Source organism: Heterodontus francisci, chromosome 31 (assembly GCF_036365525.1).
Source record: "Heterodontus francisci isolate sHetFra1 chromosome 31, sHetFra1.hap1, whole genome shotgun sequence".
Lineage (NCBI taxonomy): Eukaryota > Metazoa > Chordata > Chondrichthyes > Heterodontiformes > Heterodontidae > Heterodontus > Heterodontus francisci.
In genome coordinates this window covers 47,965,500-47,989,567 of record NC_090401.1, presented here as the reverse complement: position 1 = coordinate 47,989,567, position 24,068 = coordinate 47,965,500, and positions in this window count along the sequence as shown.

Below are 24,068 nucleotides of genomic sequence, written 5' to 3'. Positions count from 1 at the left end.
TTAACCTTAAACTCTAATTCGATTAACAACTACGAATATGCAATGCAACCAGGCTAGCATGAATACACAATAAATACACATGCAGAGAGAGACAGAAAAGTAGAAAGAATAAAGGGGAAAAGTTTGAGGCAATAGCTGGGATTTATTTACGGTCCTTTGAGTTCGATGTAGAGTCTTTGATTGCCGATAAGTCTTGCCATTTCGTTAGGGCCCAGTGCACACTTTAAAACTTGTTTTGATGTAGGAGTCTTTTCTCTGTGAGCAGTTCAAAACCAAAAACATGGGCCAGCACATTAGTCATATGACTAGTTTTTTTTAACAAACTCCTGCATTTGTGGATTCTCCATCTTAGCAGATACCCTGGAATGCTGGCTTTCTTACACATTCAGTGTCTGGGGATCAAAATCCATTTGGGTTAATTGGATCAGGGAGCAATTCTCTTGCTTCCAGACACTGTTTCTTAGCATGCAAATGTTTTCCAGCCACTGCTGATCTCTTTGAACAAGTTATCTCTTCACTTCAGCAACAGTTCAAAATCAATGTGCTTATGACAAAATCAATATGCCTCATTCTTGGCAGGTGGGGTCTTCATGACAATACAAACATCAACAGAGAGCAGCACAAATGTATTAGCTAACAAGCAAGCAAAATAATATTCAATGCCAATGTGAAATACTTTTGTTGACAGAATAGAGCTAGCTACACCATGTCACCGGGTGGTGGATGGACCTTATCGGATGACCTCTGTGGATTTTCACTGTGTTGGGGGTGCAAGTTCATCCAATAAACCCTGAATCGCAAGGAGACAATTGTTATTGAGGCAAGGCAATAGAAAAATCAACAATAGGAAGAAGAACCATTTCTCACACTGCTGTTGTCACAATACAATTTTACCCATGATAGTCAATGTTTGTGCAACTCTCCACCTGCTTGTAATATGTGTGTGAAGTCAGGGCAGCCAACAAAAGGGCAGTGATCTCCAAATCAGGATAATTTTATAGGATGAAGCAGATAGTACTTCAGAAGAGTCATGTGAAACAGAAAAACAGAGTGGGACAGGAAGGGGCAGAGAGATTAATGGTAGTTAGCCAAGACTAGTTTATTTATCTCGACAGGCTGTTAAACTAGGTCCTGGATTCTAAAATACAGAAATAACAGAATCTCTCAAGGACAAAATGCCATTTGCTCAGCAAAGCTAGTGACAAAATTAGATAAAAACAATTACAAATAAAGAGCACCCTTCAGTTCCTCCAATAAAGTGATTCTCTTAAATTCGCTTATGTCTATATCTCAGTCTATCGCTGCTGATTCCGATTCAGCTCTAACAAGATAATTATTAACAAAAAGCTTTACTGCAAAATGTTGACCGTTTGTTACTGCAAACATATTATTCAGTTACAAAATGTTTAGTCACTATCTATTGTACTACAGACTATCAATTTATGTCCAAGCTAAATCTATTACCTGTTTGCAAAAGTGCTCTTTTAACGCAACGTAGTTATATGCTACAGGCAACTTTCAAATGACAGTGGCCACTCAGGTTATCTGCCCTCAAACTGGATAGTAAATAATGCACATTGCAGCTACTGATCTTTGACATACTTGTACAACTTGTCCTTTAATCCAATTTGCAGCAAATAAAAATCAGTTAATGACGGTATCTAACATAGCATGGTCACTGAAACATAGTACATTTTTACTATGTGTTCCCTGACAGTTTTAAAAACTGCAAATGCAGCATACCTTTTGTTAAGGAATCGTGGACAGATCATCGTAGGTTAAGGTCTATTAAAGCTATTCGTTACATTGTATTTACTAACTATTGTATATGGGTCAGCATCATCCTGTTTTTGCCGGTTTAACTCAGCCCCCTTATACTATAATCTGATCTTCATGAGGAACATACAGTGCTGACATCTGGAGATTCCTTGGATATTCTTGCCGGTTTTCTCTTCAATACAAGTTCTGGATAGCTGCAGAATTCCAACATTTATAAAAGTACAGCAACTTTCAACATGCCACTGAGCTTGCGTCCCAAGTGAAAGTAATACGTTCCAGAGCATAGAAATCAAAGCATTCCCTAAGTGACTTTTGCCATTTTAAAATGCATTTACATAACATAAGCCTTTAAACTTGTGTTTTAAAACACAAGGTTAAAGGCTTGGAACAGGGTGTTCACATTGGAGGTCACATTACCATTTTTGTCTTACATAGAGGGCCAGTGAGACAATTGCGGAAAGATAAAGGCATTAAAAATTTATCTTACTATTAACCAAAACAACAAAAAATGTGCATTTTGGGAAGAAGCTGTAAATGAGAAGACTAATTTATTGACACGTTCTCATCACTATGTTGGACACTGGTTTGATGAGATACCTGGCATTTTCTGCTTGCACAAGTATTCAGTGTTTTCCTGCACACTTGTTGTTGTGATGTAGAGTATTCTGGATAGATGTCCACCTGTCAGGAGTGGTCTTGATCACTCTCTTGCCTTCCTCTCTCTCTCTGTCTCTGTCTCCCTCTTTCTGTGTCCCCTTCTCAGTGTTCCCTTCTCTCTGTGTTGTTCTCCCCCTCTCTGTAATGTCCTCGCTCTCTCTGTACCCTCCTCTCTGTCCTCCCTCTCTCTATGCCCCCTCTTTCTCTGCAACCCTCTTTTTCTCTGACCCCTTCCCTCTCTGTTCCCCTCTCTCTGCCCTCCTGTCTCTCTCTCTCTCTGTCCCTCTCCCTCTCTCTTTGCCCTCTCTGTCTCTTTTCCTCTCTCTCTGACAGTTGCACAGAGTGGGAACTCCCAGCGGAGGTGCTTTGTGGTTGGTTAGTTTTTTTTTAAAATTGCAATGTTGGTTTCATAGCTGACAGCTGCTGGGAGTGGTTTCTGAACTTTGGACAGATTTCTATCGGGGTTTTCTATCGGGCTTTTTAAAAAAAAGTCAGAACCCGCCAGATAACTCCGAATCTGTCTGAAGTTCGGAAATCGCTGTTCCTGCTCCCAGCCCCTGTCAGCTGTGAAACTGACAGTGCAATTTTTAAAAAAAAGCCAGTCTGGAAGAAGAAGCCAATGGGAAATTTCTCATCTCTGAAAATACCAGTCACAGATCCCAAAATCTTTAACCACGGACACTGGTGTTCGTGTACGCTCACATTACCGATCCCTGCAGCCACTTGTGATGTTCCCTGCTAGATGTGACTGTAAAGTGAGCCTGAGGATATAAGAACGTAAGAAACAGGAGCAGGAGTGGACCATACTGTCCCTCAAACCTGCTCCACGATTTAATCAGATTATAGTTGATCTTCTACCTCAACTCCACTTTCTCACCTTGTCATTTCCTAAGTGGGAAATGAAGAATTGCATGTATTAAAACACTTCAAATAGCAAAAAGAAAGTTCTGGGGTTTAGATCGAAGTCAACTCTTTGTATCTCTCTTGGTTGCATATTTCATAAGCTAATGGCCGCACCCTCTAGAGGCTTGGGAGAGTAACCAATGGTTTGCGTTGTGGAAAGACTTAATGCATGAAGTCAAGTTTATTATTCTTTCATGGGATGTAAGTGTTGCTGGCAAGGCCAGCATTTGTTGTCCATCCTAATTGTGCTTGACAACTGAGTGGTTTGCTAGGCCATTTCAGAGAGCAGTTATGAGTCAACCTCGCTGATGTGTGTCTGGACTCATGTGTAGGCCAGACCAGGTAAGGATGGCAGATTTTCTTCTCTAAAGGATATTAGTGAACCAAATGGGCTTTTATGGCAATTGATGAGTTTCATGGCATCATTACTGAGAGTAGCTTTCAATTCCAGATTTTTATTAATTAATTAAATTTATTAATTAATTGAATGTAAGTTCCACCAGCTACTGTGGTGGGATTTGAACCCGTGTCCCGTGACATTAGCCTGGCCCTCTGGATTACTAGCTCATTACCGCTATGTCACCACTTCCCCAATTTTAAAAAAGATTTTTAAAAATCTATACATTAAATTGAAATTAAATTAGGGATGGGCGACTGAATGATATAATGGGTTAAAAGTACAGGTAACTTGTTAACTACACTGCTGTTAATCTTTGCAAAAGTGCCTAATCACTAGTTGCGGTATAGCTCTTTACACAAAAGTAACAAATTATCATCCTTTCAATCACCTGCAGCTGACAAATCCTATATTCAGATTTCCTTCCTTCCAGAGTGAAGTGTAGGTTACTCCTGCCTCAAGCTTTACCTCTTCTCCTGGGAAAGGAATCATTTTTAAAATTCATTCTCAGGATGTGGACATCGCTGACAATGTCAGCTTTTATTGCCTGTCCCTACTTGCTCTTGAGAAAGTGGTTTCTTCTTAAACCATTGCAGGCTATGTAGTGAAGATGCTCTCACAATGTTATTGGGTAGTGAGTTGCAGGATTCTGATCCAAGTGCAGATAAGGAACAGCAATATATTTCCAAGTCGGTGTAGTGTTTGACTTGAAGGGAACTTGGAGGTGATGGTATTCCCATGCAGCTGCTGCCCTTGTCTTTCTAGGTGATGGAGGTTGCAGGTTTGGGAGATGCTGCCAAAGAAGCCATGATAAATTATGGTAATCCATCCAGTAGATAATAAAGCCTGGCTACCCGACCCGAACCCGACTTGACCCGACTACATGTAGCGGGTTGGGGTTGGGTTGGGTCTACATTCCGAGTCCAGCATTCAGGCTCTGGTCAGGTCGGGCTGGACAGTGCTGCCTCTGGGAACTCACGGGATCAGGCTCACCCATGATTCCCCACAACTCCATCTGCAGGAACAGATGAACAGGATCACAAGTATTACCATTTGGACAAGGTAGAGCACAATAACATGTTTGATATCATTAAATTCATGCAATATATGTATCGGGTCGGGAGCGAAAAACAATTAAAGGACTCGGGCCCGGATCAGGCTCGGGTTGGCTATGGTCAGGTCGGGTTTCAATTTTATACCCAAGCAGGTCTTTAGTAAATCGTACATCATTTTACAGGATCACATCATTGCTCTTTGAATGTCATTCATAGCTTAGTGGGCTGTGATATTGCCTCTTAGGTTGAGGGTTCAAGTCCCAATCCAGAGATTTGAGCATTTAATCTAGGCTGGCACTCCCAGTGCAATATAGAAGCTGTGAAGAACAAACTAAGATCTATCCAACAATTCCTTTCCTCATTGGACAGCAGCTACTGTGGATATATTCTCAAAATCATTATTGAAATTTTTTTATGTTCTTTCTGGCCAGCTTTAATCCAGGTTTTTGGTGCTTTCAGCTGGAGGTCTTTCTTTGTGTTTTTATCAAGTCTTTCACTTGTATTGCCTGCAATGTGCCTTAAGTCTTAGTTAGGATTTCAGTGCTATTTGATTTCACTTTCACTTATTACCAAGAAAAATTAAATCTGAATCATCATCAAAGGTCAGACATTTAATTTCCACTTGTTAAACTTGTTTAATTTGCATGGAGGTGTCTGATGTTCTCCTACTGTCATTGGTAAATTAATGTGCAGAAAATATGTTAAATTGCATGTTGGTGCTTATACATTTTGTCATGCTAGGCCCCCACCTGCCAAGAATGAGGCACATTAATTTTGTTGTGAACATTGATTTTAAACTGTTGCTGGAGCGAGGAAAGGACTTGTTAAACAGATCAGCCGTGGCTGGAAAAGACATTTCATATTAACAGATTGTGCTTGGAAGGACAAAGGATCATTCCCTGACACATTCAACCCACAATGGACCTTGATCACCAGGTATTGTGTATAAGAGGAGCATTCCAGAGACTGCTAAGGTAATACAATCCAGGACTGGTTGGAGCAGCTGGTCACATGACTAATTGGCTGTACCCAGGGGTTTTTTGAACTAGCCCCAGAGCATTTGAACTCAGAAAGACTGTTTGCTCCTGGACTAAGAAGATCTCTCCTGTCTGCTCCCATCTCTTTCTCACAAGCCTCTGAATCCACTGAGGACACATGAACCCCAAGAGAGAAAAGTCTCCTACAGCGAATAAGGTTGAAGAAGAATACTGGGCCCCAACGAAAAACAAGATCTACCTACAATCAAGGACTCTACGTGAGCTTGAAGAACCGTAACAAAAACTTTTCAGATGTTGCCTCAAACTTGTCTGTCTCTATTTGCATGTGTGTATCACGTCTGGATACTAGCTTGGGTGCATTGTGCATCCATAGGCATCAACCGAATTAGAGTTTAAGTTCAAGTTTAATAAATTCAACTTTTTTTCTTTCAACCTAAGAAAACCTGTTTGTGCTGGATTCTTTGCCTTATAATTGGAAAGCGGTGAACAAGGATTCATCAAGGGGGTGCTAAAAGCACAGTGTGTTTAAAATTAATCCCTGTTATGATAAGACCAGGTGAAGGCTGAGAGAGACTCCTAGATACCTTTCTCACTTGGTCGTAACAATCTAAATGTAGATAATTATTTATTACTCAAATAACCTCAATAGGCAGCCACAGAATGATTCTGCCCCACTTGTTTACAGTATTTTCAATGTTGAGATTTGTTTGCTAGTCAGGTGTTTGGCTGTTGTGGGATTGAATCAATCATCTGTACAGACTCCAGTGTGTGGAACCAGTAAGGACATGCATTCTGCTTGGCTGTTTATTATCATCTTCTTCTTGGTCTGACAAATATCCATCAACAGTAAATTTAATGAGAACATTTGTTCTTTCCTCCAATTCTGGCCTCTTGCACATCTGGTTGGGATTTTATCTGGGCGATGAGGGTCTTAACCACCGGCAAAAGAATCGGCGAGAGCCCTGTGTCGCCTCCTCTGGGGAAGGCCTGCCAGAACAAGTGCCAATTAGGTACTTAGGTGGACAGCAGCGGGCCTTCCCTGGGATCAAGGACGAATATCTCACGTGGCTTGATGTCAAATACAACTCAACAACTTGTATTAATCTAGCACCTTTAACATAATAAAACATCCCAAGGCACTTCACAGGAGCATTATAAAATAAAGTATGGCACTGAGACACAAAAAGAAATATGAGATCAGATGACCAAAAGTTTAGTCAAAGAGGTAGGTTTTAAGGAGTATCTTAGAGGAGGAAAGCGAGTTGGAGAGGTGTAGGAAGGGTATTCCAGAGCTTGGGCCCTAGGCAACTGAAGGCACGGTCACTAATGGTACAGCGATTAAAATTAGGGATGCACAACAGGCCCGAATTAAAGGGACGCAGATAGCTAGAAGGGTTGTGGGGCTGGAGGAGATTACAGAGATAGAGAGGGGTGATCCCTTGGAAGGGTTTGAAAACAAGGATGAGAATTTTATAATTAAGATGTTGCTTTACCAGGAGTCAATATAGGTCAGCGAGCACAGGGGTGAAAGGTGAACAGAACTTGGTGCAAGTTAAGACACAGGCAGCAGAGTTTTGGATGACCTCAAGTTTACCGAAAGTATAATGTGGGAGACCAGCCAGCCGTGCACTGGAACAGTCAAGTCTAGAGGTAACGAAGCCATGAATGAACGTTTCAGTAGCTGATAAGCTGAGGAAGGAACAAAGTTGGGCTCTGTTATGGAGGTGGAAATAGGTGGTCTTAGCGATGGCATGAATATGAGGTTAGAAGCTCATTTCATGGTTAAATGTAACACCAAGGTTGCAAATAGACTGGCTTAACTCAATTTATTTGATAGCACTTCTGTAAAGCACCTTGGGACATTTTACCTGCCACCTCTACCCCCTAGAAGGACAAGGGCAGCAGTTGCATGGGAACGCCATCACCTGCAGGTTCCCCTCCAAACCACACACCATCCTGATGGAACTATATCGCTGTTCCTTCACTGTCACTTGGTCAAAATCCTGAAACTCCCTTCCTAACAGCACTGTTGGTGCACCTACACCCCAAGGACTGCAGCGATTCAAGAAGGCAGCTCACCACCACCTTCTCAAGGGCAATTAGATTAGATTAGAGATACAGCACTGAAACAGGCCCTTCGGCCCACCGAGTCTGTGCCGAACATCAACCACCCATTTATACTAATCCTACACTAATCCCATATTCCTACCAAACATCCCCACCTGTCCTTATATTTCCCTACCACCTACCTATACTAGTGACAATTTATAATGGCCAATTTACCTATCAACCTGCAAGTCCTTTGGCTTGTGGGAGGAAACCGGAGCACCCGGAGAAAACCCACGCAGACACAGGGAGAACTTGCAAACTCCACACAGGCAGTACCCAGAATCGAACCCGGGTCCCTGGAGCTGTGAGGCTGCAGTGCTAACCACTGCGCCAATTAGGGATGGGCAATAAATGCTGGCCTAGCCAGCGATGCCCCCATCCCATGAAAGTTTTAAAAAAACTACATTAAATGCACTATATAAATGCCAGTTTTTGTCGGTCACATGCCATAAATTCATACTAAATAATTTCAGACATGGTAACACTCTGGCAACAGTTGCTGCCAGAGAATTCTGCATCTACAATAAGCAAGGCAACTGTAAGTGGCACTGGCATCATCCAGGAACATTAAAAGAGGATTGCAAATCTGAAACACTGTGAAGTATAAATCCTTTAACTGGCCAAACATGTTGTATAGGGAGTTGAGCGATGTGTTAGATAGCATGTAAATGGTTATGATCCTGCAAGAATATTCACATCATGGCCTAATAGACTGTTAATGAACCTGTGAATCATTCCATTACTGCATATCATTCTTCCTAAGTGTGAAGATATGAAAACAACAATGGAAATGAATATCATATGGCTGCCATAATAGATGGTTGTCCAAAATGCCAGGTGGCAAGTTGAAAATTTTCTTCAATATTTCTGCCAAAGTGTAGTATCTCCAATAATGCATGACCCGCTCCAAACTATAGCGGAGTATTAGGCTAATTCATGTATTCTGGTCTTAAAGCTGATGTGCTGCACTGTTGGAGGTGCCGTCTTTTGAATGAGACATTAAACCGAAGTCCCGTCTGCTCTCTCAAGTGGGCGCAAAGATCCCAGTGACACCAGGGGCTGCATTTTAAATGTCTGAACCATAATTGGCAGCAGACTTAAACTATGGAGGTCCGACTGTGCAGACCACACGTTGCAGAGCCGCCGCGATATTAGACATGGTGGCTCATTTAAATGGCCAGGGCAGACTATTCCCCCCCCACCACCCCGATGACGTTGGGGGGTGGGCAGTCCATCCTCGGCAATGGCGTCAGGTGCCACTGAGCAGGCACCAAAGCCATTTTTAAAAGCTTCAAGCCCTCCCATTTAATTTAAATATTTAAAGATGGGGATCCGAAGGCATGGGAGTGCTGGCCATTGGCACGAATATCGTACTGGGACCGATGGCGGGAACAGGTAATTAATTAATTAATTTTAATAAATTAACATATTTAAATTTTGATCCCATCTCTGAACGGTGGGGGGGCTGCCACGAGGCCTCGCCGCTGCCGGCAATATGGGGCCAGGCCTTCCCGGCATCGAGGCCCATGGTGGGCCTCTCCCGGAGGCATTTTCCGGCCCCCACCCTCTGCCAGGACGCGTGATGTCGGGGGTGGGGGAGCGGGTCTGTAAAATTCACCCCCAGGTGTCCTGACCAATATGTATTTCTTAACCAATATCACTCAAACAGACCATTATCACATTCCTGTTTGTGGCATATTGCTGTGCAGCAATTGGCTGTTGCGTTTCTTACATTACAACAACAATGACTTTGGAACACTCTTCCTCCAAAGGCAGTGGAAGCAGAGTTAAGGCAGAGGTAGAAGATTCTTGATAAGCAAGGGGGTGAAAGGATATCGGGAGAAAGCAGGAATATGGAGTCGAGGTTACAATCAGATCAGTAATGATCTTATTGAATGGTGGAGCAGGCTCGAGGGGCTGAGTGGCCTACTCCTGCTCCTAATTCATATGTTTGTATTTCAGTGGTTGCAAAGTGCTTTGGGCCATCCTGAGGACGTGAAAAGCACTATTTGCAAGTTCTTTCTTTTTACGCTCACATTTAAACAGTGGCCTCTCAGGAAAGCCCTAGAGGGGGACTGTCATTAACTGTGGAACTATACCCTAATGTGAATCTTTGCATTCCTTGTTTATTTTATAATGTTGCTGAGACAGAACAGAAAAACAATCATGATAGAGACTTGGTTAACCTACAGAGTGAACTCATGGAAGGACTAAACCATGATTTGATTAAGGAGGGGTGGTCCCTCCTTACTCAATGGATGATCTGGAGTACAGACATGATTTATAAGCTGAAACTCTTTGGTAACAATAAGTTCTACTATAGAAATATTTAGTAAAGAGAATAAGGATGTAAAGAAAATTTTCCATGTTTTTGGGTGTCTAATTCGCACATTGCACCCTCAAGGTTAAGGTGTTTAATTGATAACTGTAGGCAAAAGGTGGATTGATCAACACCCCATCACTGGCTTAAACATCTACTCCCTTCACCATTGGCATACTGTGACTGCAAGATGCACTGCAGCAATTTGTCATGGCCACCACCATCTAGAAGGACAAGGGCAGCATGTGCATGACAACACCATCATCTCCAAGTTCCTCTCCAAATTGCACACTATCCTGACTTGGACATACATCATTGTCACTGCGTCAAAAACCTAGAACTCCCTACACAACAGCACTGTGGAAGCACCTTCACCACATGGACTGCAGCAATTCAAGTTGAAGACCCACCACCACCTTCTCAAGAAGCAACTTGGGATGTGCAATAAACATCAACCTTGTTAGCAATGCCCACACCCCAAAAATAAATGAAATAAGATCCTCACATTTTAGATTTCCACATTAAGTGTAGTCAATCGACTGAGGCACTGACGTTTGACCATGATTGCCTGTACAACTATATCCCAGAAAGAATCAGGAGAGAAGGGCAGAAACTTGGAGGGAAAGAGAAGGGGAGAATGGGAGGTATATGGAGCCAGTACAGTGATGAATCTAACATACCTACTGTTGTCTGTTACTTTTACCATTTCTTTATAACACTGCAGGAGTCATAGCAATACAAAATGCTTTTCAGTTTCCTCTGCATTGGTCAGAATCAAGAATGATCAATTATAACTAGCTAAACCTACAAAGCCAAGTCTACATTCCCTCATTCGACAAGAAGGCATATTGAGAGGTTGATTCTACTGGGTGGCACTTCCATAATCTCTAATTTGCTGAAAATTGATCTAATTAACTATCATTTCAAAGCAAGGGATAAAATTGTGTTACAATCATTCTCCTCCCAAGGGAATTAGTTGCAGAGGAAAATTATATCTGATTGTCATTACGGAGTGCCCCATATGGCATTGTACTCTGGTCAATTTGTTGTAATGTAGTATAATTTGCAATTTCACTTCCACTACCTATTCATTTTTACTTCAAAGACTTCTGCCAATTTAAGCTTTTATAGTAATTTTGAAAAATAGGATTTCAAGCACTGATCACCTGAAACTTAATCAGTTTTCATCTGCTTTGCTCCACTTTTATGAAGTTTACCTGAGGGATCCCTGGGATGTGATTGATTCTCTGCCTCCTTGCTCCCACTTTAGTGCTGGCATTGTGCACTTGCTTTTCTTACTTTCTATCTCTCTTTCTCAATTATGTTTTGTCTTATAATTGTACTGTACTCATTTCAAAGCCTTCTGACTAAATACACAAAAGAGTTCTCAACTGAACGTCAAGAAACTTGCATTTAATTTATGAATTTTTCTTCAGAGCACAGAAGCTTCTTGACTCAGGTTAGAAATTAAGATAATTTTTCTCCCCACACACTGAATGTTAAACAGACCTCAGGAAAAGCAGACTCACTTAATTACTTCAAAATGAAGCTGCATATAGGGATGAGATTTCCAGTGGTTAATATGTATAGCAGAGAATGAAAGAAAGTTGCATTTATATCATGCCTTTCATGATCTCAAGATGAACCGAACTGCTTTGCAGCCAATGTTTTTTTGGAAGTGTAATCACAGTGTGCATGGAGAAATGAATCTCATTATAGAGTGCAGCAGAGGCTTCACAATCTCCATCCTCACTATACCGTGAATTCAGTGACGACCTAGGGTAGAGTGATCACCATCACTGAAAACAATGTAGAAAAGAAATATATTTTACAGCCCCTCGATGATTACAGTGTCTGAAAGTAATTTCTATCTGTCACAGCTAACCAAAGCCAACAGCTAATTTACAGCTCCAAACTTGCACGCTGACCATCTTATAAATCTATGAATAAAATTTGGGATAAAAATCAATTTTAATGATGGAAATTTATGCATGGGATCTAGGCTTTGTTCAATATGTGGTCAGGTATTAGACGACAATTTAATTAAAATGTCTAAACATTAAAGGAGAATGCTGTTATCATGTTTAGACAAATAAATTGATTCTGGGGGGATCCAAGTAGTGAGTTTGGACATGAATCTATCGCCTTTAGAGCCTAGGAGTAAATCCGGCACAAACTGGTGGGATGATAAGCTTCTTTATGCTCATTGAGAGGATAGGACCAAAATAATCTTTCCTGCCCACCAAATGCAACAGATAATCTTACACAAACATCTAAAAGGGTGGGGGACCATAGAATTATTTGGAATTTACAGCACAGAACCAGGACGTTCGGCCCAACTGGTCCGAGCTGGTGTTTATGCTCCACATGCACCTCCTCCCACTCTACTTCATCGAACCGTCAATATAACCTTCTATATCTTCCTCTTTCATTTATTTATCTCCTTATTCCCTTTAAATAGATCTATGCTATTTGTCTCAACTACTCCTTGTGGTAACGAGTTCCACATTCGAACTGCTCTCTGTGTAAAGAGGTTTCTCCTGAATTCCTTCCTGGAATTATTAGTGACTACCTTATATTTACACCGTCTAGTTTTGAGGACTCCCCCTCAAGTAGAACCATCATCACTGTATGTGTTGTTCTTCCTTTGAGGCAAAGATGGGGCGGCACAGTGGCGCAGTGGTTAGCACTGCAGCCTCACAGCTCCAGCGACCTGGGTTCAATTCTAGGTCCTGCCTGTGTGGAGTTTGCAAGTTCTCCCTGTGTCTGCGTGGGTTTCCTCCGGGTGCTCCGGTTTCCTCCCACATGCCAAAGACTTGCAGGTTGATAGGTTAATTGACCATTATAAATTGCCCCTATAGGTAGGTGGTAGGGAAATATAGGGACAGGTGGGGATGTGGTAGGGATATGGGATTAGTGTAGGATTAGTATAAGTGGGTGGTTGATGGTCGGCACAGACTCGGTGGGCCGAAGGGCCTGTTTCAGTGCTGTATCTCTAAACTAAACTAAACTAAAGATGACCATGTCCATCATAGAACATAGAACATTACAGCGCAGTACAGGCCCTTCAGCCCTCGATGTTGCGCCGACCTGTGAAACCATCTGACCTACACTATTCCATTTTCATCCATATGTCTATCCAATGACCACTTAAATGCCCTTAAAGTTGGCGAGTCTACTACTGTTGCAGGCAGGGCGTTCCACGCCCCTACTACTCTCTGTGTAAAGAAACTACCTCTGACATCTGTCCTATATCTATCACCCCTCAACTTAAAGCTATGTCCCCTCGTGTTTGCCATCACCATCCGAGGAAAAAGACTCTCACTATCCACCCTGTCCAACCCTCTGATTATCTTATATGTCTCTATTAAGTCACCTCTTCTCCTCCTTCTCTCTAACGAAAACAACCTCAAGTCCTTCAGCCTTTCCTCGTAAGACCTTCCCTCCATACCAGGCAACATCCTAGTAAATCTCCTCTGCACCTTTTCCAAAGCTTCCACATCCTTCCTATAATGCGGTGACCAGAACTGCACGCAATACTCCAGGTGCGGCCGCACCAGAGTTCTGTACAGCTGTAGCATGACCTCGTGGCTCCTAAACTCGATCCCCCTACTAATATGCCCCACCATATGCCTTCTTAACAGCTCTAGTAACCTGGGTGGCAACTTTCAGGGATTTATGTACCTGGACACCAAGATCTCTCTGCTCATCTACACTACCAAGAATCTTCCCATTAGCCCAGTATTCTGCAATCCTGTTACTCCTTCCGAAGTGAATCACCTCACACTTTTCCGCATTAAACTCCATTTGCCATCTCTCAGCCCAGCTCTGCAGCCTATCTATGTCCCTCTGTAACCTACAACATCTTTCGGCACTATCCACAACTCCACCGACCTTCGTGTCATCCGCAAATTTACTAACCCACCCTTCTACACCCTCATCCAGGTCATTTATAAAAATGACAAACAGCAGTGGCCCCAAAACAGATCCCTGCGGTACACCACTAGAAACTTTACTCCAGGATGAACATTTACCATCAACCACCACCCTCTGTCTTCTTTCAGCTAGCCAATTTCTGATCCAAAGCACTAATTCACCTTCAATCCCATACTTCTGTATTTTCTGCAATAGCCTACCGTGGGGAACTTTATCAAACGCCTTACTGAAATCCATATAGACCACATCCACGGCTTTACCCTCATCCACCTGTTTGGTCACCTTCTCAAAAAACTCATTAAGGTTTGTGAGGCACGACCTAGCCTTCACAAAACCGTGCTGACTATCTCTAATGAACTTATTCTTTTCAAGATGATTATAAATCCTATCTCTTATAACCTTTTCCAACATTTTACCCACAACCGAAGTAAGGCTCACAGGTCTATAATTACCAGGGCTGTCTCTACTCCCCTTCTTGAACAAGGGGACAACATTTGCTATCCTCCAGTCTTCCGGCACTATTCCTGTCGACAATGACGACATAAAGATCAAGGACAAAGGCTCTGCAATCTCCTCCCTGGCTTCCCAGAGAATCCTAGGATAAATCCCATCTGGCCCAGGGGATGTATCTATTTTCACACTTTCCAAAATTGCTAACACCTCCTCCTTGTGAACCTCAATCCCATCTAGCCTAGTAGTCTGTATCCCAATATTCTCCTCGACAACATTTTCTTTCTCCACTGTAAATACTGACGAAAAATATTCATTTAACACTTCCCCTATCTCCTCCAATTCCACACACAACTTCCCACTACTATCCTTGATTGGCCCTAACCTATCTCTAGTCATTCTTTTATTCCTGATATACCTATAGAAAGCCTTAGGGTTTTCTTTGATCCTATCCGCCAATGAATTCTCGTGTCCTCTCCTTGCTCTTCTTATCTCTCCCTTTAGATCCTTCCTGGCTAGCTTGTAACTCTCAAGCGCCCTAACTGAGCCTTCACGTCTCATCCTAACATAAGCCTTCTTCTTCCTCTTGACAAGCTCTTCAACTTCTTTAGTAAACCACGGCTCCCTCGCTCGACAACTTCCTCCCTGCCTGACAGGTACATACTTATCAAGGACACGCAGTAGCTGCTCCTTGAATAAGCTCCACATTTCGATTGTGCCCATCCCCTGCAGTTTCCTTCCCCATCCTACGCATCCTAAATCTTGCCTAATCGCATCATAATTTCCTTTCCCCCAGCTATAATTCTTGCCCTGCTGTATATGCCTGTCCCTGCCCATCGCTAAGGTAAACCTAACCGAATTGTGATCACTATCACCAAAGTGCTCACCAACTTCTAAATCTAACACCTGGCCGGGTTCATTACCCAGTACCAAATCCAATGTGGCATCGCCCCTGGTTGGCCTGTCTACATACTGTGTCAGAAAACCCTCCTGCGCACACTGGACAAAAACTGACCCATCTAAAGTACTCGAACTATAGTATTTCCAGTCAATATTTGGAAAGTTAAAGTCCCCCATAACCACTACCCTGTTACTCTCGCTCCTGTCAAGAATCATCTTTGCTATCCTTTCCTCTACATCTCTGGAACTATTTGGAGGTCTATAGAAAACTCCCAACAGGGTGACCTCTCCTCTCCTGTTTCTAACCTCGGCCCAGACTACCTCAGTAGACGAGTCCTCAAACGTCCTTTCTGCCGCTGTAATACTTTCCTTGATTAACAATGCCACACCCCCCCCCCCCCCCCTCTTTTACCATCTTCTCTGTTCTTCGTGAAACATCTAAATCCCGGAACCCGCAACATCCATTCCTGTCCCTGCTCTACCCATGTCTCTGAAATGGCCACAACATCGAGATCCCAGGTACCAACCCATGCTGCAAGCTCACCCACCTTATTCCGGATGCTCCTGGCGTTGAAGTAGACTGGGGTGTTGGTAGGGTTCTGGTGGGTATGTAGGTGACTACTAAGGCCAATCTGCGTCCGGAAGGTTCTACTGCAAATAGGGCAGGATACAGTGGACAATTGAATTTTGGACGAGCTGCTGGCTCCGGATTTCCTCTCTGCGTCTTCTCTCTGCCTCTGATATATGCTTGCTTTTGAAGGAGGCTGCACACTTTTTTATTTGATTGCGTCAGGTGCAGCGATCCTGGGCGAGCTTTTCCCGGGACTTGGGGTCGATATCAAAACTCCTAAGTGAAGCCTTCAGTGCATCCTTGTAGTGCTTCCTTTGACTGCCATGAGAGCACACCCCAGACGCAAGCTCTCCATAGATGATTTGCTTTGGTAAGCGAGTGTCAGGCATTCTGGCTACATGATGAGTCCAACTCAGTTGTGACTGTCTCAATATGGTATGGATGCTTGGCATGCCAGCTCGGGTGAGCACCTCAGTGTCTGGTATTTTGTTCTGTCATCTGATCTTCAGTAGCTTCCGAAGGCAGCTCAAGTGAAAGTGGTTGAGCTTCTTGGCATAACGTTGGTGCATAGTCCAAGTCTGGAATGCGTAGTCCAGAGTAGGCAGGACTATTGCTCTATAGGCTTGCAATTTGGTAAGCAGACTTACTCCTCTTCAATCCCAGACTGATGTTTGAAGTCTGCCGAAGGCCACACTTGCTTTGGCAATTCTTGCATGTGTTTTGTCATCACGATAGCTTGAGAGAGTGTGCTGCCGAGATGTGAACCAGTCCACTGCTGACAGGTTCTGCTCATTGACTGAAACCTTGGGTTTGAGATAGGGATGTCCGACGGCAGGCTGGTACATTATTTCAGTTTTCTTTGTGCTGATCCTAAGGCCAAAGTTGTCGCATGCACTGGAGAACAAGTCCATGCTACATTGCATGTCCAGATCTGAACTGGCAACTAGTGCACCGTCATCGGCAAGTAGGAAATCGTGAAGTATGCCCTTGTAGACCTTGGATTTTGCCCGGAGTCGTCTCAAATTGAGCACCTTCTCGTCCATGCGATATCTACTGTCAATGCCAGGATCAGCATCATGGAAGGCATCGGACAGCATGGCAGAGAATAACATGCTGAAGAAGATTGGTGCTTACATGCATCATCTCTACATCTACCTTATCAAACCCCTTCATAATTTTAAAGTCTTTATTATGTCACCCTCAGCCTTCTCTTTTCTAGAAGACCATATAGACCAAGAATACGCCAACTATAAGATGCATTCTGTAACTTCAATTGGACAGCTGGTAAGGCTACATACAGCATTATTGAATTAGGGAATGGAAAAATCAGCTGTGGTCCCTGCTCCATATTCAATTAACTGCACTGTGTGTGTACCTTGTCATAAAAACCCAATTGGTTCACTAATGCCCTTTAGCATCTGTCTTTACCTGATCTGGGCCTATATGTGGTTCCAGTTTCACATTAGCATGGTTGAAACGTCCTGCCCTCTGAAGTAGCCTAGTGAGTCATTCAGTTGTAATAGGGGTGGGCAATAAATGCTAGCCCTATCATTGATCCTAAACATTAACTCTGCTTCTCTCTCCACAGATGTGCTAAGTGTTTTCCAGCATTTCCTGTTTCCATTGAAGCACCAACAGGATATGCTTTTAACTCACTGAGCTAGAACAGTTCAACCCATATATTTATCCAGCTGTTTTGTTTTTGTTGAAGAGGATGAGGATTGGAGAATCATTGAGGATAAGCTAACTTGCTTTATTTTGAAAATGTAAAGCAATTACAGATCGATTTATCAAAAGACTGACAAAATAGAGGGAAGGATTTTCTCTAGCAGCTTCTGCATCCCACTGTCCGGCTCAAATGTGTGGGAAAGAGTCATTCATTGGGCTGGATTTTAAGAGCCCGTCACCGATCTCGGCAGCGAGCTCGAAAAATGTCAGCCCGCACACCAAAGAGGCACCACAATCTCCCATGCGGCAGCTTATTTCAATAGAAGGGGCGGCCTGCCAATCATGTGGAGGGGGTGGGTTGTCCATCACCAGCGCTGGCGTCACTTTTAAAGGGCTGCCAGCCCTGCTAGCCCATTTAAATTTTTAAAGATATAACCCCCAAAATTTAACAATTAAAATTTCTAACGCCTCTTTCGAACCCCCAAGTACAATTAGATTAATAATTACCCTTTCCCCTTCAAAACACTTACCTTTTAAATCTGACCTTCGCACCCCAGACTGCACAAAGTTTAAAGTTCATCCCTTCTCACCATCACCTTACATCCATTACGTTTATTTGACCCCCGTCCCCACCCCACAATGAAAATCTTAACTTCTCCCCCCCCTTCCCACCAGTGTCACGCTGGCTTTCTCCAGACAGGGAATTGAAGGAGTGAGAGCGCCGGCCGTCACACTGAGGATTGCGGCAGGCCCGCAAGCTTAAAGGTAATTTTATTTAAATTAATTCATCCTATTCATTTAAATATTGGAATTCAGTTCCCATCACCCAGTGGCTGGGGTGCTGCCACAGGGTTGGTGGGTGTGGTGAGCGGCCCTCTACAGGACAGTCTGTGGAAGCAGGGTATCTAGGCCTGCTCGGAGTACTGGCTCCCCAGTCTGCTGCCAGGAGGCTGCCCCCAGGCAGTTAAACTGGCACCTGCCACCTGCGGAGACCAGGCGGCCGACTGGAAAATCACAGCTGGCCTCCTTTAATTGGCCTTAAGTGGTTGTTAACAAGTTGGATCGGTTACCTGCCGCGTGCGGGCAGGTAGCCCTGTCTCCACCACCCCCCATCCTGCCTCCTCAAAAATGGCCTAGGGCTGGGATTACTTCGGATATAAGCCACAGAAATAGGTCACTTGGCTCAACAGGTCCTGGAACGTTTGTGCTCCACTTGAGCTTCCTGGGACACAGGCTGGTGGTGCAATTTTTAGCTCCTGCCCGCTTCTGCTCTTGGCCCCAGTAGGGGCTGAAAATCAGGCCCAGAGAATCATCAAAGAAAAGTATTAGCACAAAGCATCCAATTATGTAAAATAAGGAAAGGGATGGACCATCACTACCCGGTATAGTTCGAGATCTCTGGTCAATGATTACTGTACTCATAAGTTATGGACCTTTCATACATATGAAACTGCCACTATAACTTACCAGCAAAGCTGAGATAGCTCCTGTTTATAAACATGCAATCCATGCTGCTGGAGGTATTACTTCTTCCTACCACTTGTTTTCCAGCTCCTTTCTCATTTCCAGTTTGAATGTTTTGTTGATTTCATTCAATGTGTGAAACATAGAACAGATGGGAAGAATTGGAATCCATTAATTAATTAATCAGTATAGATGTGTATCTCTCTATGACTCTATGATTCACTCAGACAGAACTACATCTCCACCTCCCTTTGTTTCCTGAAACCATGCGTTGATTTTAGTGTCTAGTATGTTCTGAATTTTTTTTTACTTGCCTATATATAGTGCCTTTCACAACCTGAGTATGACCCAAAGTAGTTTTAAAATGTAATCACTGTTGTAATATAGGAAACATGGCAACCAACAAGGTCCCACAGACACCACTTAAATAAATGATCAGGCTTCAGGTGTTGGCTGCTCAATAAATATTGGCCAGGACACCAGGGAGAACTCCCCTGCTCTTCTTCAAAATAGCACCATGGAATCTTTTACCTCCACCTCAGAGGGCAGACAGAGCCTTGGTTTAATGTCTCATCTGAAAGATGGCACCTGCAACAGTGCAGTGGGGCTGAAGCAACAGCCTGGATTATGTGCTCAGGTCTCTGGAATGTGGCTTGAATTTAGTTGCGGTGAAGCATGGCACAGAATAAGGCAGAAAGAAGCCATGGCAAATCTCAGTCCATTTCATCGTCTGGTTAGGCCTGAGGTGGGTGGTGGAAGCTCTCTGTCTGCATGAGGTTATGCAGTAAGTTGTTGGCGGGGGTGGGGGGAAGTTGCCCCAGTTCTGTTTTGATGCTGACAGGCTATGTGTTCAGCATACTCAGGGAATATGGTAGGAAGTGAGCATCAGGGCGCAATTCAATTGAAGCTGCTCCTGATTTTGAATACCGCCAATATATCACCAACCAACTCTGTAGGTCCTGGTAATTATATGGAGCCTGCCTTGGCTCAACATGTGATGAGCTGTGCCATCTGCTGCAACCAGCCTAGTAGGATGAGGTCAGTGCATGCAGCTGCAGCAATGGTTAGCTCTCTCTCCTCCTGAAATCCATCTGAGTCTGCACCTGTTGCTGTCCTAAATTGTGTAAGTGAATTGAGGTTGGAAAACTGAGTGCTATTTACACTTGACTTTTCATAGGAACAATGGCAGGTTATTTCAGCCCCTCGAGCCTGTTCTGCCACTCAGCTAGATCATGGCTGATTCGCATCTTAACTCTATCTACCCACCTGGGTTTCTTATCCCTTAATATCATTGCTTAACAAAAAACTATCAATATCAGTTTTGAATTTTTTCGATTGATTCCTCAGCCTGGGGCAGAGAGTTCAAGAGTTCCATTACCCTTTGTGTGAAGACAAGAGTTCCACTACCCTTTGTGTGAAGAAGTGTTTCCTGACATCACCCCTGAATGGCCTAGCTCTAATTTTGTTCTGCCCTCGTATGCAGGACTCCCCCTACCAGAGGAAATAGTTTCTCGATCTACCCTACCAAATGCTTTGATCATCTTAAGCACATCAATTAGATCATCCTTTGGCCTTCTCAAGGGGAATACAATCTTAGTCTATGCAACATGTCCTTATAATTTAACCCTTTTATCCCTGTGAGATTGACGCTAGTCCTAAACCACGTAAAGATGAAAATGAATCTCAACTGACTCCATTGTCCAGGGATGGTTCCACAAGCATCAGGTACCATCCAGTTCCTGACCCAAGTCTCTATTATTCAGATGTGAGTCTTGACGGTGAGTGACTGATAGTATTTGACCAATACCACAACCAAACCCAATGCCATCTTTGCCCACACATGCCTATCACCTACACATACTTGAAGAAGCTGCCTCTGGACCGTGAACAAGATCCTGGCCAATTTTACTTTTCCTAACTCTCTGTCTAAAGTTGGCAACTCTGGTTTGACATAGTCCTGCAGGGGTCATCACACAACCTCCTGCCTCCAACCACACTGCTCCCACACTCCCACCATTGATCACCCAATTTGTCCATTGTCCAGGTGCTCCGCCATCACTTGGAAATCGAACACAATCTTCCTTACCTGATTGGACAATCCTTGACTGTCAGTCAAACAACCTTTATTCCCATGTTCAAAAGTGCTCAAATAAAATGTAAAAACACAGTTTTTTAAATACTCCTATGATTTTTCTCTGGGGTTTCCTGTAATTGTGTCCCGGCGATTAATATTTAATTCATGGAGACTTCAGGACAATCCTGGAAGGTTGGCAACTATAGGCAAGCCCAATGAGATCAACTGGAATATCGTTACCCCTAGCTGAGATCAGCTAAACTGAACACAGACCCAGATACTGAACTTTCCTGTTACATAGAATTACATAGTGTACACAGCACAGGAACAGACTATTTGGCCCAAGTGGTCCATGCCAGTGTGAATGTTCACCAGAGCAACCTCCCAGTAGTTGGGTTCAAATGATAAAGAAGGACCTGACAGCTTTGACAAGAGCAACCAAATATTGTGACAATAGATTTGTCAGTTTGTGGACTGAAAATGCATATCTAAAATCTTTAATGTTATAGGCAGTGCACAGTGTTCTTTTTATCACTGGACATGTTCATGTATTAGATGTGGTGGCATATTACAAAATATCTGAAAGCACTTCACAGTGTAATTGAATGCAGCAAATGTTGTCGTGCAGATAAAGCACTACACATGTACACACAAAGTACTGTGTTTCCCCTGACTCGGGAGTGGTCTGGAGCAGGCTGTATAACTCAGTTCTGTGGGCTTGGACAACTCTGAAATAGATATTGGCTTTAAGTTTCTTCCATGCACTCTAGGGGTAAGGAGAATTAGTAAGCAAGACCAAAGTCAACTCCCATTTGTTGTTATTTTGTAAAGGTTAACAAATGCAGACGTGCAATTTAACAATTTTACAGGTAGTTAAAATATTCAATGGCTGTGTGCCAGGCAGATTAACTAGATACTCCGGACAATAGGAAGACATTTTGTAGTCTGCCTCCTCTGTGAATAATTAAACATTTCATTGAGTTCAACTGAAGAAACTATAAAATCTGTACAAATTGACTGCTGCCAGCATCTCTTGGAAAGGATGATTACATTTTGAATTATGGTTGAAAAATCAGGTTTTAATGCAGTGCTGCTGATTAATTTAACCCAAGGCTAAGGTAGAACACTTGGTGGGAAGGGCGAAGGAGGAAAGAGACGGGGATAGATTGAATGGAAGAAAAAAAATGGAGGTCACTAGAAAGTGAAATGAGTGTTTCTGCCATCTGAAATGATCAGCAGTTCATATTATTTTGTCTCTTATCAATCTCAAAGGTGTGAGATGGCTCATTGAGTAGATAATCAGAGAGAGCATGTCAAGACCAGAATGACTGATTGGTTTAGCAAGGGATTGTCAACACTGAGCTTTCATTAAGAGCTCAACCGCATTTTAATTTAACAGTTTTCAAGGATAGATTGTACAGTGTAGGCTGCATTATCCATGAGTAGGCTTAATGGAATTGCTAGTCTTTTTGTGCATAAAATCTACTGTGTAGACATGATGATGAACCTGCAGTGAGTATAGTCTGAAATGTTTCTATTCATAATCTCATGGGTTTTTTCATCAACTCATGGGCAAAGGCACCAACTTTTAGTATTTGTGGAAAAATGGGCCAATTCATGCAATGTAATACCAAACAGATTAATGTAAGTCCCAGAATGTCATGACATTTGACACACTCTCACTCAATGCAAATTGTGGAGAATGGGGTGGCCTTCAGCCTCCCCTATGTGTAATCTCTCCAATCTCATTTCATTCTGCCCTACTGTCCAGGCACCATGTTCATCTCGAATCAACATGCAACTCCTTTCGTCTGAGAAGTTGTCGCTGTCGGTATTAGCGGTTGGACCTGAATGACATTCCTTTGACTGCCATATCAGAATAGGCCTTAACACGTTGAGAATAAAAGCCTATTCGCTAAAACAGCTGACAGGGAATTGCCATGTAAATGTCTTAAGTATTTAGCCATTTGTATCACCAAAAGTCAGTTCTGGTCTTGAGCACAAAATTTAGGCTGACCCTTCAGTGCAATTCTGAGGGAGTGTTGCACTTTCGGAAGTGGTAATCTTTCAAATGAGACATTAAACTAAGATTGCATCTGTCCACTCAGATGGATGTAAAAGGTTCCATGGCACTATTTCAAAGATGGCGAGTTCTCTCCAGTGTCCTGGCCAACTAATATATTTAAAACAGGTTATCTTGTCATTATCACATTGCTGTTTATGGGAACTTGCTGTGTACAATTTGGCTACTCTGTTTCCTACATTACAACTGCATTTCAGAAGTACTTTATTAGTTGTAAGGTGCTTTGGGATGTCCTGAGGGTGTGAAAGACACTATATAAATGCAATCTCTTTATTATTTCCTTTCAATAGAAGTGGGTAATTGGTTAGTGTGTCTAATTGGCACCTGTTCTGATATTAAAGTTTATTAGGAAATGAAAAACACCAGTGCGTTCTCAAAGTCCTTCTTGATGGGTTCCATCAACTTCTTGGTGAATCCTTGTTTGCTGCTCCATGGGATCATTGTTATAGATAACCGCTCAAAACTGATAGATGGGGTACTCCCAATACTACAGGACTCAGAACTTTTCATTGTCATGAACACCCTATATGCTAAATGGGAAATATTAATTTCATTGCATGAGACTCTGGCAGCCAAGATGACCACTGCAATTTACATTTGAAACACCAAAAGATTAGACTGGAGACGACAAGTCTGATTCAATCTAGCCAGAACATTGGGGTGCTCTCGGTGATTAAATTACCTGGAATAGCCTTATCAGCATG